Source organism: Sceloporus occidentalis, unplaced genomic scaffold (genome assembly GCF_023333645.1).
Source record: "Sceloporus occidentalis isolate IW3139 unplaced genomic scaffold, rSceOcc1.0.p SCAF_102, whole genome shotgun sequence".
Classification (NCBI taxonomy): Eukaryota; Metazoa; Chordata; class Lepidosauria; order Squamata; family Phrynosomatidae; genus Sceloporus; species Sceloporus occidentalis.
The window spans coordinates 2999448-3015535 of record NW_028317082.1 but is presented as its reverse complement, the minus strand read 5'-3'; the positions used below and the strand labels follow the sequence as shown (position 1 = coordinate 3015535).

Sequence of the window (16088 nt, the reverse complement as noted above, 5' to 3'; positions counted from 1 at the left end):
GGAAAGAACCAATCAAACCTTAGAACAGTTTTTACGTCTGTTTATTAATGATCACCAAAATAATTGGTCTCAACTCCTGCCCTGGGCAGAATTTGACAGAAATAATGTCGTTCATGAATCCTCTGCTGTTTCTCCTTTCTTCTGTAATTACGGCTATCATCCGTCATCTCTACCTCGGTGACTCCCAGGTTCCTGCTGTAGATCTGTATATTCGACAATTACCGTTAGTTTGGGAAAAGGTTCACCAATCTTTAGATAAGGCTGGCTGTAATTTCAAACGCCACTCTTACCGTCATCGTCGTTTAGGTCCCTCATTTATGGCAGGTGATAGAGTCTGGCTATCTACCAAAAACATTAAACATAAAGTCCCATCCATGAAACTTGCCCCTCGATATATCGGTCCTTTCAGGATTCTTCGTAAAATTAATCCTGTCGCCTATGAGTTGTTCCTTCCCCCTTCCCTTAGAATACCCCGTGATTTTCATGTTTCCCTGCTCAAACCCCTTACCTGTAACCGGTTCTCCAAATTTACCCCTCATCCTCGTTCTGTGATTGTGGATTCCCACACTGAATATGAAGTACAATCTATTCTTGACTCTAAGAAAGTTAGAAATTCTATTCATTATTTAGTTCATTGGAACCGGAGGAAAGGTCATGGGTTCGGTCCTCGGATTTACATGCCCCTGCCTTACTTCGCTCCTTTTATGCTAAAAATCCTGATAAACCTGGGAATTTACGGCCTTCGGCCGGCCTTCGGGGAGGGGGCAATGTCACGTCCTCGGGTCCTGTTAGCCGCGGGCGGGGGTCTGCTCGCAGATCACGGGGACCCGATACTTCTCCCTCCGGACCCGTGGTCGGCGAGGGGACTACCGCTTGCGGCGCACGGGCACCCGAGGGACGTACACGTTCTCTCCGTGCCGGCGGCGAACAGACCGACCACCGACATGGGAGAAGGAGGGTCGGATCCGGGAACTCCTCGACGAGCAGATCTAAGGCTGCCCGTCTATGCAGGAGTTCCCAGAGGGGTTCCCTTACCTGCTGCCCGGCCGCCGGTCCGTCCACTAGGGGCGCAGCTACTCCTTCTGGCTGGTGCCGTGGACGTGATGGACGTCTGGAGGCGTGGCCTTGACTCTGCTCAGGGCGGGATCTTCTGTTTGGCGCCAGATTTAAAAACCTTGCTGTCCTTTCTCAGGCACCCTGTTGTGGTCTTTGACTGTGACTCTGAGTTTGCTGCTGATCTTTGTTTTTGGACCCTTGCCTGCTTGACCACCCTTTTGCCTTTGTGATTTTGTACCTCTGCTTACCTGCTCCTGTGTACCGACCCGGCTTGTCTGCTAACCTGCTCCTGTGTACCGACCCGGCTTGTCTGCTAACCTGCTCCCGTGTACTGACCCGGCTTGTCTGCTAACCTGCTCCTGTGTACCGACCCGGCTTGTCTGCTAACCTGCTCCTGTGTACCGACCCGGCTTGTCTGCTAACCTGCTCCTGTGTACCGACCCGGCTTGTCTGACACCCTCACCTGTACCTGTTTGCCATACTCAGTACTAACCTGCTACCTGTGTTCACGGAGAGTGTCTCACTGTTGGGATCATCTAAGTCCTGGATTACCACTGTTGGGGCTTCTCCCTATTCAGCAGTTTTCTGGGCAGAATAACTCCTGCGGTGAGTTCCTCTAGTGATACACGAGCGACAGTAGTAATATCAAAATATTTTTTTCTGTGTATTCTGGTTGCACGTGAAAGATCGAGATATGTAGTTAGGGATGCAAATTTTGCAATTTTAGTAGGGTTCCTTCTCATTTCTTTAACTAGATCTTCTTTGATTCTGGAGTTGGCAAAACAGATAATAACATCTCTAGGTGTATTTGTTTGTGTCCAATTAGGAGGCAGCGGAAGTCTATGGGCTCTTTCAATTAATATCGGACCGTATTTTGGACAGTCTATATATGTTGAAAGTAGTTCCATCAAGTACGGTTCCAGTTCGATCACATCTTCAGATATCCCACGAATTTTAAGATTTTGTCTGCGTGACCTGTCTTCTAGGTCTGCAAGTTTAAGATCTTGTCTTGTTAAATCTGCTTTTAATACTTCATTTTGAGATTAAAGCTGTTTGATTTTCAAATGTAGCATAGTAATTTCTTTTGATTGAGCAGCTAAAGTGACCTTCATATGGGTCATTTCTTCCTTATATTCTTTAAGATTATGGTCCAAATCAGCTTTAATTTTAATATATAAAGAATCTAGTGCCATCATCAAATTGGTCTTTGTAATATAATCTGGCAGGTTGGTTATACTAATCTCACTTAGTCGATCTGGAGACGATTTAGATGATAAGACAGAAGTATCCGTTTGACTTTTAGGAGAGTAGTAGGCACTAATTGGAGGAGGTTTCTTTGTTTTCACAGATATTTTAGATTTTTCCTCTTTATCACCCTTGCCAGTTTTGTCACCTTTTGGAGGCATTATCGTTGCCCGCTTTTATCTATAGAGAAGAGACCTTTAAAAATCTTTACGCCTTTAAACCAGAATCTATTTAAGGCGAATTAGTGCAAATTATATGCAAATCCATACACATCAGATTTCAAAAAATGAAAGGTATAATCTTCAATAGCAATATAGGATGTTATTTCCAAAAAAAAAAAAAAAGGGAGTATTTATATATATATATATTTATACATATATACACAGTTCGTATGTTTCATGTATTTCTTGTTGGTTTAATTCAAGTTTTAGTAATTTCATTTAGAGATATCAAGAGTGTAATAGCCAGTAGCCAGGAAACTCACGGTTACCGCTTCCGACTTTATTGGAGCTTTATTGGCACTCTGCCACGCTTAGTATCCGCGTCCAGCTAATTCAGGTTTTAGTAATTTCATTTAGAGATATCAAGAGTGTAATAGCCAGTAGCCAGGAAACTCACGGTTACCGCTTCCAACTTTATTGGAGCTTTATTGGCACTCTGCCACGCTTAGCATCCGCGTCCAGCTTCTAACACTCACGCCGCAATTGGTTGCCAAAACGTAGGAAACAAAAAAAACCAAAAACAACAGATGAAGCACCGCCGTCAGGAAACCGTCAGGAACCCAAAAAACAAAGGTTCGTCATCCGGAGTCCAGGCAATCCCCACCGCTCCACATCCAAAACTCAGCACTCTGTCTCCATTCCACCCCCCATCAAGGAGGAGAAGAAAAGGCACCGTCGTCTGAAGCCGTCCCGAGCTCAGGGCTCAGCACTGGTCACTGCGTGCGGTCGGTGCTTAATGCTCGGTGCTCGGTGCTCGGCGTTTAACATTCGGCGGTCGGCGGTCGGCGGTCAGCGGTCAGCGGTCGGCGTTTGGGATTACGGTACTTCCGCGCTAGCCATGCTGCCCCTTCACCATCCGCCGGCCCATCAGCACGCCTCAAACGTACGTAGTTACGTGACTACGTCATCACTCTTATCCTGACTGATGTTAAATAAGAACACGCAGACAAACATAGGACACAGAAACGACTAATGCATTTGAAACATCTATGTACGAAGGACTATGCGTGAGTCAGATAGGTGGTTTCATGACGTTTTCTGCTTCCATATCTAGGCTCTGTGGCGCAATGGAGAGTGCATTAGACTTCTAGCACTTAACAAGGCATCCAAAGGTTGTGGGTTCGAGTCCCACCAGAGTTGTGGTTTTTCCAGTGGTTGACTGCATTTGATGTTCTTGTTTAGTTATAAATTGCAATATCCACAAATTGCCTCTGAAAAATTTCTGTAATACTATTGACAGATCTTAAGGTGACAGATTTTAATTGAAAGATTAAATTGTATTTCCAAATATCCACAATTTGTCTGTGAGAAATTATGGTAATCTGAAACAATAGAACGATCTAACACAAGTGTGGAAAGCAGTTTAGCGCTCCGTTTGTAAGATTAAAGTTTTGATGCGAAAATAATGCCAATATTCAAAGGTTGTGGGTTCGAGACCCACTAGAGTCGTGTGTTTTTTTTCCAATGGTTGACTACATTTGATGTGCTTGTTTAGTTTTAGGTTGCAATATCCACAAATTGTCTCTGAAAAATGTCTGTAATACAATTGACAGATTTTACTCTAGTGTGAAATGTGTTTCAGTAGTGGGCCCTGTGGCACATTATACAATGGATGATCACATAGATTTCTTTGGGCAAAAAGATTAGGAAATGTACAACAGAAAATCAAGGGTGCCCTGTGACTCTTATGGAGCCACTTGGAGCCAAAGTCTTCATAACAATAGTTGGAGAAAGAATTAAAGTTTGCCTTTCTTTTTTAGTGTTTGAAACAGTACATCGCAATCAACTTTGATTTCATTAAAGGTGTTGGCAACGCACAATACGTAGAAGAACCCTGCATGCCCAGAGGGCGATAAGTTTGGTGGTCATATGGCACATCAAAAAACACATGTGAAATCTTAGCCTTCACAAGCAGGATCTCAAGTCTGCTTACCCTGTGACTCTAATGAAGCCACTTTAAACCAATGCAGTGGCAAAAGGTCCCCTAAGAGCTAGTCCCTTGCCTTGAAACCATGTAAAAAAAATATTCATAGCAGCAGTAGTTTGTCAGGATGGCCGAGTGGTCTAAGGCGCCAGATTCAAGTAATGCTGTATTCTCTTTGTGAGGGTCTTCTCGTCTCCATGTGGAGGTGTGGTTTCAAATCCCACTTCTGGCAGTCATCTCTTTTTGTGCTTTGAGCTTCATTTAATTCAACAATTTTTTGAGAAAGAATCCAAGATTGAATTTAAGCGTTGAAAGAGTACATTGCAGAAGACATTGATTTCATAACATAAGACAGCAATGTACAATCTCTAGACTCAAAAGAACAGTAACCTGGGGATCTAAACCACCAGCAACCTCAAGACAACTCAAACGCGCAATCTTCCAATCTAAAGTCAGACACCTTACCCATTAAGCCACGAGGTCTGGACAGAAAGCGATAGTCTTATTCCGCACTTTGGAGACAAGACATACCGAAAGAGTTGAAAATAACGACCCAGGTGTAGATACTTTCCAATAGCTGTCACATAGATTTCTTGGGGGAAATAGATTAGGAAGTGTACAACAGAAAATCAAGGGTGCCTGTGACTCTTATGGAGCCGCTTTGAGCCAAAGTCTTCATAACAATAGTTGGAAAAAGAATTAATGTTTGCTCAAAGTTTTTGAAAGAGTAAATTGCAGACAACTTTGATTGAATCAAATCTCGCAACAACGCACTATCCGTAGAGGTACCGTGTAGGCCAAGATTGGGTTACATTCGGTGATCATATGGCACATTGAAAAAAAACACTTGAAATCTTAGTTTTGACATGTCTGCCTTTCATACCAAGAGGGACTAAAAATCTTCGGTGACACGTAACATGGAAAGAAACTGTTGAAATCTTAGTTTCCACTTGCCTGACATTCATTGATATGGAAGAACTCTAAAGAACAACAAAACCAAAACTCTAGCAACTCTGACCACGAAGGGACTCGAACCCTCAATCTTCTGATCCGAAGTCAGACGCCATATCCATTAGGCCACGCAGTCTACATGTAAAGTTTGCGAAAAAATGTGTGGATACGTTTCTCATAGAGAAACATAACTATATTTCCTTTACTTCACATGCCACAATATGCTTTTTATGACCACTGTCCTTCCTCTGACTGATGTTAATTAAGAACACGCAGACAAACATAGGACACAGAAACGACTAATGCATTCGAAACATCTATGTACGAAGGATTATGCGTGAGTCAGATAGGTGGTTTCATGACGTTTTCTGTCTACATAGCGAGGCTCTGTGGCGCAATGGATAGCGCATTGGACTTATAGCGCTTGGCAAAGCATTCAAAGGTTGTGGGTTCGAGTCCCAACTGAGTTATTATTTTTCCAGTGGTTGACTGCATTTGATGTTCTTGTTTAGTTGTAAGTTGCAATATCCACAAATTGTCTCTGAAAAATTTCTGTAATACTATTGACAGATCTTAATCTGACAGATTTTAATTGAAGCATTAAATTGTATTTCCAAATATCCACAATTTGTCTGTGAGAAATTATGGTAATCTGAAACAATAGAACTATCTAACACAAGTGTGGAAAGCAGTTTAGCGCTCCGTTTGTAAGATTAAAGTTTTGATGCCAAAATAATGCCAATATTCAAAGGTTGTGGGTTCGAGTCCCACTAGAGTGGTGTTTTTTTTCCAGTGGTTGACTGCATTTGATGTGCTTGTTTAGTTTTAGGTTGCAATATCCACAAATTGTCTCTGAAAAATGTCTGTAATACAATTGACAGATTTTACTCTAGTGTGAAATGTGTTTCAGTAGTGGGCCCTGTGGCACATTATACAAAGGATGATCACATAGATTTCTTTGGGCAGAAAGATTAGGAAATGTACAACAGAAAATCAAAGGTGCCCTGTGACTCTTATGGAGCCACTTGGAGCCAAAGTCTTCATAACAATAGTTGGAGAAAGAATTAAAGTTTGCTTTTAAGTGTTTGAAACAGTACATCGCAACGCTCAATACGTAGAAGAACCCTGCATGCCCAGGCGGCGATATGTTTGGTGGACATATGGCACATCAAAAAACACATGTGAAATCTTAGCCTTCACATGCAGGATCTCAAGTCTGCTTACCCTGTGACTCTAATGAAGCCACTTTAAACCAATGCAGTGGCAAAAGGTCCCCTAAGAGCTAGTCCCTTGCCTTGAAACCATGTAAAAAAAATATCTTCTTTCGTAGCAGCAGTAGCTTGTCAGGATGGCCCAGTGGTCTAAGGTGCCAGACTCAAGTAATGCTATCTTCTCTCTGTGAGGGTCTTCTGGTCTCCATGTGGAGGCGTGGGTTCAAATCCCACTTCTGACAGTCATCTCTTTTTGTGCTTTGAGCTTCGTTTAATTCAACAATTTTTTGAGAAAGAATCCAAGATTGAATTTAAGCGTTGAAAGAGTACATTGCAGAAGACATTGATTTCATAACATAAGACAGCAATGTACAATCTCTGGACTCAAAAGAACAGTAACCTGGGGATCTAAATCACCAGCAACCTCAAGACAACTCAAATCCGCAATCTTCCAATCCAAAGTCAGACACCTTACCCATTAAGCAACGAGGTCTGGAAGGAACGCGAGAGTCTTATTCCGCACTTTGGAGACAAGACATACCGAAAGAGGTGAAAATAACGACCCAGGTGTAGATACTTTCCAATAGCTGTCACATAGATTTCTTGGGGGAAAGAGATTAGGAAGTGTACAACAGAAAATCAAGGGTGCCTGTGACTCTTATGGAGCCGCTTTGAGCCAAAGTCTTCATAACAATAGTTGGAAAAAGAAGATAAAAAAAACTGGACGGTGGTGTGATGACGTGAGACCCTCACGGGGTGGAGCGTTGGAGCGTGCGGGATGAACTTCAGGTGATGGCGTCCTGCGATCTGCCTCCCCGGTATGCCTGACGATCTTGCTGCGAACTCTCAGCGTGTGGCTAGCGTACGGTTTCTTCCCCCGGCTTCCTTGGAAGTACTTCGGTTGCAGCAACCCCGGGAGAACATCCTGAGGTGTGGCAGCTACCGATTGATGCTCCATATTGAAGGACTCGGCTATGTTGCCGTTATGCTGGAAGCTGGAATGAGACCGAGAGAAATCTAATATTTGGCGGGAAAACACGCTACAGATTTTTGATCCTGAGGAGCTGTGGCAGGTGTCCGAGTGGGATCTTCAGAGTTCCTGGAAATCGTCAAAAGTACTTTCTATTTATTTATTTATTTATTTATTTTTGGATCAAGATTGGAATTATTTTTTGGAACCTGTCTATATTACAATCATGATGGTGGAGGACATTCTAATTTGGTAACAGATCTAGGGATATTTCCATTGAAAAAAGAAAAGGAAAAGGGAAAAAATGTATGTTTATACTAATATATTGAAAGTACTATAATCATGTTGGAAACAGACTTTATAACTTAATCATGTTGGAAAACAGACTTTATAATTTAATCAAGCTACACAGGAGTAAGAAAATTGATCCCTTTATATGAATTCAACTTTACCAATCATGCGATCAATCATGCTATCAATTATGTTATCAACCCATTATCTATACACATGAATTCAGATTTGGATGGAATTAACTGATCCAGTTTATCTCCACTACGTGATACGGCTTGCGTCTTCTAATCATGTTGAAATCTAATTTAAATTATTAATTATTATAATTATGCTGGAATAGGACACCTTAATCTAATCAAGCTTGGAAGGAGGTGAAATTTGATTTGTCTCTGTGATTCTAATCAACTAGTGGATCATGGTCTATATATAAATTATTGATTTTGGGATCATATATTTTGATTCATATTTTGACACATACTTCACTAATGAATTTTGACACATACTTCACTAATGAATTTATAAAATTTTGATTATCACTCAATACTTGAACTGTGGTTATAAGAAGAAAAAAAAAGAAAGAAAAAAAAAAAAATAAGGAAAAGGAGAGGAAAAAAAAGTAAAAAAGAAAAAGAAAAAAAAAAAGAAAAAAAATATAGTCATAATCTTTTTATTTGTTTATTTCGATATTTACAATAATAAAGAGGACACGATGGCGTCAAAAAGAGAGGATCCAAAATCAAAAAAAAGAGAGAAAAGAGATCTAGACCAAAAAAAAGAAAAAAAGATTTCTATGCTATTTTCACCCCAGGTTCATAGGAAAATGGAGGAATCTGTGTGCTTATCTGATTCCACTATTGATGAAATTGGAAGACACTCTTTAAGTCCTGCAGCACAATCTACTCAAATGATTACCAAAGAATATTTGCAATTATGTATGGAATCTCAGCTGAACTCATTTAAAGATGAACTCATGAAAGTGAACATGGAGTGGAAAAGTGAATTTAAAAAAACGCAAGAATGTTTCAATCTAATTATGCAAAAGAATGAGTTTCTTGAATTAGAGTTAAAATCAATTAAAGATGACCTTAACCATAAAGAGAACATCATAAGAAACCTGGAACAAAAATTAAATGACGCCGAGGATCGCACACGCAGGAAGAACTTAAGGATACATGGCATTTCGGAGGATATTAAGCAGGACTCTATCAGAACGTATTTGAAAGAATTGTTTTTAGATATGGGCATCCGTGATGTTGATAGAGACGATATGATTGAACGTGTACACAGAACGTTAAAACCAAAGACTCTTGCTGAAGGAAAACCCAGAGATATAATTATTCGCTTCTCAACTTTCTTTATACGATACAAAATATTATTGGCAACAAGTAAATATGTTCCGAAAGTAGATAAATTTCAAAACTTAATGTTCTTTCAAGATCTCTCTCTATTTACTAGACAAAAGAGATTTGAATTTAAAGAAGTGACCAAGATTTTGAGAGAGCAAAATATTAGATACTCGTGGGGATTCCCAGTAAAATTGTTTATTATGTCCGCTCAGCATCAACCAGTTAAGCTATCAACGGTTGATGAAGCTAGGAGTTGGCTTAAAGGAAATGTAGTACATGGTTTGCAATAATAATCTCGCGGATGCGCGACTTCTGGGGGGGGGGTTTATTTTTTTTTAGTGTGTGTTATTTAAACAAAATTATATAGGTGTAATCTCATATTATATGGTTTTTGAAGGAGTGTAGGAGGAATATTCACTTGTGCTATTATTAAACTACAGGTATTGGTGAATTAATGGATTTGAAGGGTATGTACATATGCAATAATGATATAATTTAATCCACACTTAGTTTAAAAAAAAAATTTAATTAGATATAAAGCATTTTACCATTTGGAGTATGGTGTTTCTAATTTCACGATATATGCCACTTAACACATAATTATACTTAGAACTTAAATCTTTTATATTTTTACGGGATCTTATTTCCCTAAGATATCTTTATTGATCACTTAGGATTAATTTTGGCATAGACAAGATTAATATGATTAACTGCCAAATACACTAGTTGTTTTTAATTTGTTTATTTTTTTTTTTTGGTTTTTTTTTTGTTTTTTTTTCCCCCCTCACCCATTTGGTCTATTTATTATTCTTTCCTCAATATAGATTAGTTCCCGTATAGCTCCTCAACAAGTTGGAGTTACTATGTCCTGGGAGAATGTTGGGTTTTTTTCTCCGATGTTTGGATAGTATTTGGGCTTCCATTAATTTTTGTAAATTGTGTTATTTGTGTGTGGATGTAGGATGTATGGATTGTGAGGGTGTCAAGCCTTATCAGGTTTATGTTAGTTATAATAACCATCCGAAACATGGAAGATCTATTTAAGATTATTTTGTTGAATGTTCAAGGTTTAAATCTGCCTCATAAAAGATATTCGCTATTCAATTATATAAATAATCATCATATAGACATATGTTGCATCCAAGAAACACATTTGAAAAATGCAGATATCTACAGACTGAACAATAAAAGATATATGGTGCTTGAACATTCATCGTTACCTAGCAGGAAAAAGCGAGGTGTAGCTATCCTAATCTCAAATAAAATTAAAGTTGAGTTGATCTATAAGCAGAAGGATTCTCACGCTAGATGTTTTCATAGTGTGTAAATTAGACGAGAGATTATTTTCTATTTTGAATATATATGCACCTAATTATAAACAGAACCATTTCTTAAATGGCACACTACAAAAAATTCAGAAATATACCCAGGGAACCTTTTTGTGTATGGGGGACTTTAATTGTGCTCCTGATGCAGTATTGGACACTCCCAGTCCCCGAGGTAGAACTCCTAACAGAAATCAAGTTAATTTATCTAATGCTTTCAGTATTACTCTTGGTAAATATAAACTCTATGACATTTGGAGGACGTTGAGACCGGCAGACAAAGATTATACCTTTTTTTCGGGTCGACATAAGACTTTTTCACGTATAGATCTTATATTAACTACAGCGAACGTGATTTCAGATTGTAAGCGCATTAGTATAGGAAATGCAGCCTGGACAGATCATGATCCAGTTTGTCTGGAAATAGAAAAGAAATTTCATTTGACTTTACGCCCTTGGATAAATGAATCATCATTAGGCTGTAAGGATTCTCTTGATTACATTTCCCAGACGACCACTCAGTTTTTTCTTGAGAATTTGACGCATAATGTGAGTCTGGGTAATATCTGGTGCGCTTATAAATGTGTCTTGAGAGGATATTTAATTAAAAAAGATGCATATAATAGGAAAAAAGGAAAAGAAAAATTGTCTGATCTATATATTTCATTGAGTAATTTAAAAAGGAAGTGCGGTCAATCTCATGGAGAACAAGACATTATGAATATGATTAAAATCAAAAAAGAAATTGAGGACCGTTTAATAAGTAAAGCAAATTATAATTTGATTAAGTTAAAGCAAAAATTCTACTACGCTGGGAACCGGGCAGAGAAACAGCTTACCAACCAATTAAAAAATAGAAATTTAAAAAATCGAATTCTTAAACTTATAGATGGGGATAAATATATTTCTAGTCCTGATAATATTGGGACATCTTTTGGTAAGCTTTATACATCCCTGTATAATATTGTAGGTCAATCCCAAGATGATGTACAGATGAGACAATATCTGCAGGACTCCAGATTGCCGAAGTTGACTGATACATTGATAGAACAATTGGACGCTCCCTTTTTGGAGAGTGAAGTAAATGTAGCGATAAAAAAACTAAAAGTACGTAAAGCTCCTGGTCCCGACGGATATACAGCACTGTTTTATAAAAAACTGTCCAAATTGATAGTTCCGCACCTAACAAGTATGTTCAACGAAATCAGCGCAAATAAGTCCTTTCCTAATGGCATGTTGGAGGCTATTATTCTTCCTATACCTAAAGCTGGGAAAGAGTGCTTGAAAGTGTCCGATTATAGGCCAATCTCTTTGATTGATTTGGATACTAAAATATACTCTTCAATACTAGCTGCCCGTTTAAAACCATTGTGCCCACAGTTAATTTGTAGAGATCAGTCTGGCTTTATAAAAGGAAGACAATCTAGTGATAATGTCCGTAAGATTATTGACATAGTAGAATATGTAACCACTCATGAAATTCCATCAATCCTCTTGGCTTTGGACGCGGAAAAGGCCTTTGACCGGGTTAACTGGACCTTCTTAGAACAGACATTGAGGTCTTATGGCTTTGGTGAAGGCTTTATTCGAGCTGTTATGGCGTTGTATACAACACCAACCGCAATGGTAGTTGGTCAAGGCTTTAAATCGGAACGTTTTAGATTAAATAACGGGACTCGACAAGGTTGCCCATTGGCACCTTTGCTATATATTCTCACATTAGAACCATTAGCTTCGAGAATTAGACTCAATAAAAGCATTAAAGGAATAAGAATTGGTGATTTGGAAAATAAACTTTGTCTATACGCGGATGACATATTACTATCTCTGTATGATCCGTTAAATTCAGTTGATCATTTGATGGCCGAAATTAATTTATTTAGCAGGTTCTCGAATTATAAATTGAATATCACAAAAACACAAGCTGTAATGATGAATATCTCGGCTTCATCAAAAACTAGCATTGAGGAATCCTTCGAATTCTCTTGGGCGACCGATAAAATCGACTACCTGGGGGTTGTAATCCCAATCAAGATTTCGGAAATTATAGAAGTTAACTTTAGTAAATTACGAGATGAATTGATTAAGCAAATTAAAGAGTGGAAAGGCCTTTTTATTTCTTGGCTTGGTAGAATGAATGTCATTAGATCCTATATAGTCCCCAAATGGTTATATCTTCTTCAAATGATTCCGGTCAGGCTCCCGTTGTTAGATTGGTTTGTGATTGAGCAAGAGCTGACAGGCTTCTCAAATCTGGAATGCATACTTTGGCTACATCATTTTAAGCTTAAATCAATTAGAAATAACCTACCAATTACTCTCCATAGTTCTATGGAGTTTGGGGAGTATATTAAGCCTTGATTAGGCCTCCGTAATAAAATAGTTTCAACAGCTCCGCTTGAAACTCTCCAGTATAATATCTCCCAATTAAATTTGAGAAACTGGACCAACTATAGGAATAAAAGGATTATAGATATTTTGATACAGGATAAAACAAAAACGTTCTCTCAGCTCTCAGAGGAATTTGAATTCGGCAATCTGGAGTCCTTCAATGTCTTTAGGGTAACTTTCTATGTTAGATCTCATTTGTATGTGCAGTCCTCATCTATTTTGAGTCAAAAGATCTGCGATATGTTTTCTACAGAAATTATTCTAAAAAGCCTAAAAAAGTGGTATATACTGCTTGAAGAAATAGAAACTCCCCTTGTTCATATTGCATTAAAATCATGGCAATCAGACTTAAAGTGTCTGATAGATTTAAATATATGGATTGGTAGTTTATTTGAAATTAATAAAATTTCGCATTGCCTCAACATCATTGAACTGCATTACAAGATAATGTGGAGATGGTATATAACCCCGGTGAAACAGTGTAAATTTTATTATAATGCGTCCCCTCTCTGTTGGAGATGCCGTTCTTCTTTAGGATCATTCTCCCATATCTGGTGGGAATGCCCACAGATCCAAAGTATTTGGCAAGATATATTTAAGCTCATTTCTGATACTTTAAATCAAAACATAGCACCTACTATGCGAAGAGCCCTACTACATTTTGATTTAAACGGATTTCGATTTAACCAAAGGGCTTTTATAGTACAATGCTTGCTAGCCACGAAGATAATTTTAGCTAGACAATGGCTACAATCATTATCTATTTCTTTGGATCATGTGGTGAATCAAATCAGCCATCAATGTTTGATGGAACGTGGCTTTTTTCTATCTCACCAGTGTTTACAGAAATTCCATAACATCTGGAGACCGTGGCTGACTCGGCACCCTGACATTCTCCCATGATAGCAAATTTATAACATAACGTATAAACATACTGATTATATCAACTTGGCTTGACAGTTTGAATGTATTGTATGGATGGTTTGTTGGTGATTCTTTTTTTCTTGTGGTTTTTTTTGTTTTTCTTCTTCTTCTCGTTGTGGGGTATAGACTGGGAAGTTTTGCTGTAATCCCGGTCTAATTGTGTTGTATATGTTTTATATTGCAATTTTAGACGCATCAATAACTTATATATACAAAGTAGAAATACTTGTTCCATTCTCTGTAAGTGGAATGATGAATATCTGCACATATATGCTGCTATATTTATAAGTGGAATGATGAATATATGTATACATATGCTGCTATATTTATTATCGGCACTTTCTGCTTATATATATGTTTTTCTTTATATTGTATGTGATGTGGTCTAATAAAAAAAAAAAAAAAAGTTTTTGAAAGAGTAAATTGCAGACAACTTTGATTGAATCAAATCTCGCAACAACGCACTATCCGTAGAGGTACCGTGTAGGCCAAGATGGGGTTACATTCGGTGATCATATGGCACATTGAAAAAAAAACACTTGAAATCTTAGTTTTGACATGTCTGCCTTTCATACCAAGAGGGACTAAAAATCTTGGGTGACACGTAACATGGAAAGAAACTGTTGAAATCTTAGTTTCCACTTGCCTGACATTCATTGATATGGAAGAACTCTAAAGAACAACAAAACCAAAACTCCAGCAACTCCGACCACGAAGGGATTCGAACCCTCAATCTTCTGATCCAAAGTCAGACACCTTATCCATTAAGCCACGCGGTCTGCATGAAAAGATTGTGAAAAAATGTGTGAATACGTTTCCCATAGAGAAACATAACTATATTTCCTTTACTTCACATGCCACAATATGCTTTTTATGACCACTGTCCTTCCTCTGACTGATGTTAATTAAGAACACGCAGACAAACATAGGACACAGAAACGACTAATGCATTTGAAACATCTATGTACGAAGGATTATGCGTGAGTCAGATAGGTGGATTCATGACGTTTTTGGTCTACATATCGAGGCTCTGTGGTGCAATGGATAGCGCATTGGACTTTTAGCACTTGGCAAGGCATTCAAAGGTTGTGGGTTCGAGTCCCACCAGAGTCGTGGTTTTTCCAGTGGTTGACTGCATTTGATGTTCTTGTTTAGTTGTAAATTGCAATATCCACAAATTGTCTCTGAAAAATTTCTGTAATACTATTGACAGATCTTAATCTGACAGATTTTAATTGAAGCATTCAATTGTATTTCCAAATATCCACAATTTGTCTGTGAGAAATTATGGTAATCTGAAACAATAGAACTATCTAACACAAGTGTGGAAAGCAGTTTAGCGCTCCGTTTGTAAGATTAACGTTTTGATGCGAAAATAATGCCAATATTCAAAGGTTGTGGGTTCGAGTCCCACTAGAGTGGTGTTTTTTTTCCAGTGGTTGACTGCATTTGATGTGCTTGTTTAGTTTTAGGTTGCAATATCCACAAATTGTCTCTGAAAAATGTCTGTAATACAATTTACAGATTTTACTCTAGTGTGAAATGTGTTTCAGTAGTGGGCCCTGTGGCACATTATACAAAGGATGATCACATAGATTTCTTTGGGCAAAAAGATTAGGAAATGTACAACAGAAAATCAAGGGTGCCCTGTGACTCTTATGGAGCCACTTGGAGCCAAAGTCTTCATAACAATAGTTGGAGAAAGAATTAAAGTTTGCCTTTAAGTGTTTGAAACAGTACATCGCAATCAACTTTGATTTCATTAAAGGTGTTGGCAACGCACAATACGTAGAAGAACCCTGCATGCCCAGAGGGCGATAAGTTTGGTGGTCATATGGCACATCAAAAAACACATGTGAAATCTTAGCCTTCACATGCAGGATCTCAAGTCTGCTTACCCTGTGACTCTAATGAAGCCACTTTAAACCAATGCAGTGGCAAAAGGTCCCCTAAGAGCTAGTCCCTTGCCTTGAAACCATGTAAAAAAAATATCTTCTTTCGTAGCAGCAGTAGCTTGTCAGGATGGCCGAGTGGTCTAAGGCGCCAGACTCAAGTAATGCTATCTTCTCTCTGTGAGGGTCTTCTGGCCTCCATGTGGAGGCGTGGGTTCAAATCCCACTTCTGACAGTCATCTCTTTTTGTGCTTTGAGCACAGTAACCTGGGGATCTAAACCACCAGCAACCTCAAGACAACTCAAAGCTGCAATTTTCCAATCCAAAGTCAGACACCTTA

The 16088-nt window shown here is 38.6% G+C and overlaps 7 non-coding genes across 7 annotated transcripts; 5 read left to right on the top strand and 2 right to left on the bottom strand.

Moving 5' to 3' along the window:
• The first annotated feature begins 3575 nt into the window (after positions 1–3575).
• TRNAR-UCU (transfer RNA arginine (anticodon UCU)) lies at positions 3576–3662 on the top strand. The gene is given in 2 exon segments: positions 3576–3612; positions 3627–3662. It is a non-coding gene; the product is annotated as a tRNA-Arg (tRNA).
• A 1798-nt stretch (positions 3663–5460) lies between these two features.
• On the bottom strand, positions 5461–5533 carry TRNAR-UCG (transfer RNA arginine (anticodon UCG)). The gene has a single exon. It is a non-coding gene; the product is annotated as a tRNA-Arg (tRNA).
• Positions 5534–5780: 247 nt separating this feature from the next.
• On the top strand, positions 5781–5867 carry TRNAI-UAU (transfer RNA isoleucine (anticodon UAU)). Its single transcript is given in 2 exon segments — positions 5781–5817; positions 5832–5867. It is a non-coding gene; the product is annotated as a tRNA-Ile (tRNA).
• An 872-nt stretch (positions 5868–6739) lies between these two features.
• On the top strand, positions 6740–6850 carry TRNAL-CAA (transfer RNA leucine (anticodon CAA)). The gene is made up of 2 exons: positions 6740–6777; positions 6805–6850. It is a non-coding gene; the product is annotated as a tRNA-Leu (tRNA).
• A 7711-nt stretch (positions 6851–14561) lies between these two features.
• Positions 14562–14634, bottom strand: TRNAQ-UUG (transfer RNA glutamine (anticodon UUG)). The gene has a single exon. It is a non-coding gene; the product is annotated as a tRNA-Gln (tRNA).
• Positions 14635–14881: 247 nt separating this feature from the next.
• Positions 14882–14968, top strand: TRNAK-UUU (transfer RNA lysine (anticodon UUU)). Its single transcript is given in 2 exon segments — positions 14882–14918; positions 14933–14968. It is a non-coding gene; the product is annotated as a tRNA-Lys (tRNA).
• A 903-nt stretch (positions 14969–15871) lies between these two features.
• Positions 15872–15982, top strand: TRNAL-CAA (transfer RNA leucine (anticodon CAA)). The gene is made up of 2 exons: positions 15872–15909; positions 15937–15982. It is a non-coding gene; the product is annotated as a tRNA-Leu (tRNA).
• The last annotated feature ends 106 nt before the right edge of the window (positions 15983–16088 follow it).